At 38.9% G+C, this 5,390-nt stretch overlaps 1 long non-coding RNA gene across 1 annotated transcript; it reads right to left on the bottom strand.

Annotated features, from left to right (window-relative positions):
- Positions 1-3,736: 3,736 nt before the first annotated feature.
- On the bottom strand, positions 3,737-5,064 carry LOC130987484 (uncharacterized). The gene is made up of 2 exons (XR_009089770.1): positions 4,485-5,064; positions 3,737-4,009 (listed from the first exon to the last, which is right to left on the bottom strand). It is a non-coding gene; the product is annotated as an uncharacterized LOC130987484 (long non-coding RNA).
- Between the last annotated feature and the right edge of the window lie 326 nt (positions 5,065-5,390).

The following is a 5,390-nucleotide window of genomic DNA, read 5'->3' as shown; positions in this document are numbered from 1 at the left end:
GTGTCTTTGGAAGAGTCAGCATCGTCAGCAACCATCGCTTTCTTCTTCGAAAAGCTACGATCTTTCTTAGCTTTCAGTTCCCTGCGCTCAGCTGGAGTCAGATCAGGGCATTCATGTCGAAAGTGCCCTTTCTTTCTAAATCCAAAGCATTCCAAGTCTTTGATGTCGTAAGCGGCTGACTTCCTTTCTCCGCTTCGATCTGTGGAATGTCTGGAGTTCCCTTCTCTTTCTTTTCCTTTGAAGTGTTGCTTGTGGAACCTTCTGTACTTCCAAAACTTGGACTCCATCTTGTTAAATCTTTCAGTCAACAAAGCATATTGACTGAAGAAGTCCTCTGGGTTGAGTTCCGTTGGCTCCTTGATTTGCTTCTTGCCTTCTCTGGTTGAGGCCTTCAGTGCAACTCCTCTTGAGGTTGATGGACTGTCTTCATCTGATCCTCCAGCCTTCTTGTTACCAAGATTTCTCAGAAGGTCGAACTCATTTGCCATGAGGTCGGAGAAAAGCTTGTTTGTCGGGAGCTGACTGAATCCTGGCTTATGCTGATGAGCGACTGAGTAGATCTGCCATTCTCCACGTGGCAGTGCTCGAAGAATCTTCAGGTTGATTTCTCGTTGAGTGTATTTGTCTTTGGAAATGGATTGAACTTCATTCAAGATAAGATTGAATCTTTGTTCCATTTCCTCGACATATTCATTCTTGAGCATGAGGAAGGAGTCGAACTTCTGGCAAGCTATGGATAGCTTATTCTCCTTGATTTCCTCAGAACCTACGCACATTCTTTCAAGAATATCCCACATCTCCTTTGTTGTTCCGCACTTGATGATCTTCATGACATGCTTGTCGGGAACGGTGCCGGAGATGATGCTTTTGGCGAGGTTTCTAACTCATCTTGCTTCCTTTCTTCTGTGGTGAAGTCTGCCTTTGACTTGGGCTGGACCTCATCGTAAGGATCCTGTCGGAGATCAGCAGGAACCCTTTTGATGGTTTCGGTGATGGTGATCGGTCCGCTGGTGATGACTTTCCACATTCGGCAATGTTGGGCAGTGAGGAAGCTTTCAAGTCGAAACTTCCATATGTCGTATTTTTCAATACTAAACATAGGTAGAGAATATAATCTGCTGTGGTTAGTCTCCATCAAAAAGAGAGAACAGATAACGGCAGATAGAATAAATTGCAAGCACAGAAAGAAAGAGTAAAACTTTTTCGAGACCTTTAAGGAAAAGGATCTAGTTCAAATAGAACCTAGTCAGATGCAGATAGTTCTTGCGAACAACCTGCTCTGAAAACACGTTGTTAGGTCCGGGGGGTCTCGAATAGGTGTATGGGGGGTGGAATACACCTATAGGCTATTTTTCTGACTATCTACTGACCTCAATCAGAGGGATCTCAGTCAGAGATTAAAACGAAACTTTACACGCAAACTAAGACTCCTGTTATACTGAAATCGGTTTTGACCAACAGGGTTGACGACTGATACTGAAAGCTCTTTAGTAAAGAGTTATCAGTTAAGTTACTGGAACTTAACTGATCCAAGTAAGGGCTTCAGTCGTGTTTGCTAAGAAAGAGATGATATCGCTCTTCCTTACTATCAGAGGATAGTTCAGTCAGATTGATATCATACGCAGCGGAAATTAAACTTAGTTTCGCAATAGCCTCGGTGGAGCAAGTTGTTGGATTAAGGTTTCTCTTTGCTGTTAGTCAGTGTTCAGTTTTATCAATTGAAATGGCACAAGTAAGAATGTAAAACTGAAAGCTGTAAATAACACAGAGACTTTTACGTGGTTCGGAAAAACCCTTTCCTACATCCACGGCTGGTTGATCAGACCAACAATCCACTCCGCAAGTGCTTGCCTGGTGCACTGCAAACCGTACCCGTGTACTTGCCTGGTGCACACAACCGTAAACTGAAGATAACCCCTCTTCAGCACCCACACACCTGGCGTAGGATTTCCCTGCTAAGCACACCTCGTGCTCAGACTTTTCACTCAGAGTTCAGAGTACCTTCCTGAACTCCGAATCACTCAAACACTCTTATGGGGGAGAGGTTTAAACGAGTGCCAACTATACTTACAAAGAACAAGTTCTTTGAATCAAGTTTGACCTTTGGCTTCTGGGTAAACAAATATATGCCTAGGGTCTAAGAGAATGTATGTAATCAGCAGTGACTGATTTTGGCTTTGGAATTCTCTTCTTCGATTCAAGCTTTGGGCGTTTAAGCTTTAGGCTGAGTAGCAATTTCGGCAGAGCTTCAGCTTATGTCGTTGAATCGGTGAAGATTGAAGTGATCCTCGAGCGTTATTTGTAGGAGAACTCTTGAATAGATCCGTTGGCGTAAATCATCCTCAAGATTTCTTCCGTTGGAGAGCAATTCGAATTTGGGCTGAGGCTTCAATCTTCGAGGTTCCTTGTCTGTGTGGAAACGGCTCTCTTTGATGGACAGGAGATGTGACATCTCTGAAAAGTAACCACCAGATAGGAATGACCTCTGCAGAGATAAGATATTGAGATCTCTGCATTTAATGCGGCTGTACTTGTGCGTATGTGGATTCCTCTGAACGTTGGAAGATCAGTCCTAGGAGGAATGTTCAACTGATACTTGACTTTAGTATCAGTCCATTGCTCGCATTAAATAATCAGTCTTCAACTGATTCTTCAACTGATACTTCAGTTGGTATCTGCAGTCTTCAGTCTTCAGTCTTCAGTCTTCGACACCGCAACTAAACTAGAAACGAACTCTAACACTTGAGTTCAAAACGATTCTAGTCTATTACATATAAGTCCTATGAATTTTGGTATCATCAAAACAAGGGTTAGGATATTCCACAAGGTTCCCAACACACGTTCTTCATAAAAACTTCTGTGAACTGACCCCAAATGGCCCCAAATAAGTTTCTCTAATCGCTCGAGGGTTTATATCTTCTGCTTCGTCTTCCACTAATAATCAGTTGATTCTTGTAGTTGAAATAACATACAAGAAGGCGTTGTTAAGCATTGCATCTAAGAACATGAAACTCGCAAAACTCTACCGCTTCTTTGAAACTCTACCGCTTAACTCGCAATAAAGGGATTTTGACGATGAAAAACTTCTGCTGTTCTTCTTTCAAGTTGATGGGGACGAGTAGTTCTCTAAATTATTCACATGGCGGATGGCAGATTTCCACCGCTTCTTTGAGACATCGTGCCGAGTAAATACACAATTTCCCATAACTAAGCTTTTATTCCATCCATAAAGTCAAACTACTACATAACCATAAACCAACTAAGGTATAAAAACTCATACACAAAAATTCAATCATCTAAGCAATTAAAGCTCAACGACCTAGTAGATGATACTCATAAATAACACTTGTTGTCCATACTCGCTCATTTTAAAATATATAAGTTTCCTTCATACTAATACTTGCAAAACTGCAACTCATATCTCAAACTTGTTTAAAAATGTAACATACTACTTTAAAACTCTGAAAATCCGTACCTGGCTTGGCTAGGCTGGATGAGATGGAGCGCAGAGCTTTTACTATATTACTCATACTAGTCCAAAGATTCAAAATTAGACTAGACTCAAGGGAATATTTAGGCTCAGAGCAAATGACCTGCTCTGATACCACTTCGTCACAGCCCGGCCTAATCTAGTGTATAGTTAAGCCGGGGAAAGATGTGACCGGAGAACAGAGAAAGAAAATGAAAAAGGAAAGAGATTTCACTAATAAAAATGAACCAAGTTTAACAATAAATCACTATAATATTGAATAATCGTAGGCAACACTTTTAAAACTCACGAGTAGACAACTTACAATAACACAACGACAAGCTGTCTAAATAATATAATTCTCGAAGCTATTGGTTTAAAATCTCTACAACACATCAATAAAGTAAGGTACATTAAGTGTTGCAGCGGAAACAACTCAAGTGGATTACATGTATGAGGACATGAAATCCCGAGCCTAAATTATATATATATACACCGAGGGCTTAGCTCTGCTTGCTACCATCTGCATCACAGCTTAACCTGCATATTTAGAAACATACGCAGGGCTGAGTACCAAAAAGCACTCAGTGGTCATGCCGAAATAACTTTAAAGCTTGCTCTTAGAGCTATATATTGAACTTGACATCTCAAGCATCACACAGGAGTTTTATTTAAATAACCTGTGCATGCAAAACTGTAAAACTTCTCGATAATCATCATAACATCATATACGTCTGCAGACGATTACTATGTATGTACCATATCTACGCATCATATAACTTTAAGTGTTGAGAAGTAGGCCTCCTTCTCAAACACGATGACAAGCTAACTCAAAGGTTAACTGTCAACTCTGTGTACACAAATCCTGACTCGCTCAGGACCCGAATTCGTTCTTCTATGTAGATGGTAACATACAAATCTCAAATATTGGCAAGTCAATAATTTGAAAACAAATGCATACACTCAAACTTTGTATTAAAGTATGCATATTTACATGTTGAGTTAGTAAGCCCACCTGATATACTTAACGATGTAGAAACTCTTGCTCACTTATCTAGCATTGTTACTGTCACCTTCATAATAGCAAGATTACAAAATAAGGTTGGATAACTAGATAAGAAGAAATAACTATAAATAGCATCCCGATAAACTTTTAATCTTTTGCAAAACTAGGGTTGCATCAACTAAACTAACCAAAAGCAAACAGTAACATCATATCTCTTGGGATATCTCAAGTTGAAAAAGTAAGAGTAACTAACCCATTCTATATAGATTAGTTTACAATTGATAACTAAAATATCAATTCAAGAATTGACCAATGACTTAAGCATAGTTTTACTCAACTATCCCAAATAAGTAACTTCAAATATGTAATCATATATGAATCTCAACTTTGAAAAATCATATAAAATCAACCTCTTCAAAGAAAAATACATGATTTACCTTTTTAGAAATTTCTTAAAGTCTATTTTTAATGAAAATTTACAAAAATGCAATATCTCAAGTGTATAAGAAATTATATCAAGAAAGACAGAATCTGCCACAGAACTACGCTGCTTCGCGCAGTACATTTCAGAAAATTGACCTACCTAGAGGTCTCGGATTCAGCTGAAATTTTGCAGAGAACGACTACACATGATGAATTTATTACAGTAAAATTTCAAGTTATTTGGACTCCGAAAACATCATCAAAAGTACCCCGAAACATACTGTTCTGTCCAACCCGAAAACTGACAGCAATGCTCAATGACATATCACTCATATTTTTCTCAAATAAAAGCTATAGGATCTCAAATACATCATCTTAATATACATTAGCATGCTTTAGCTTAACTTAATTCATGTTCAACACATCAACATATAGTAGCATGCTTAATATCCTCCAATTATTATCATATAATCTCATTTTACAACTCAAAGA

Source organism: Salvia miltiorrhiza, chromosome 6, assembly GCF_028751815.1.
Source record: "Salvia miltiorrhiza cultivar Shanhuang (shh) chromosome 6, IMPLAD_Smil_shh, whole genome shotgun sequence".
Classification (NCBI taxonomy): domain Eukaryota; kingdom Viridiplantae; phylum Streptophyta; class Magnoliopsida; order Lamiales; family Lamiaceae; genus Salvia; species Salvia miltiorrhiza.
Note: the sequence above shows the minus strand (reverse complement) of the source record. Positions and strands in the feature narration are given on the sequence as shown.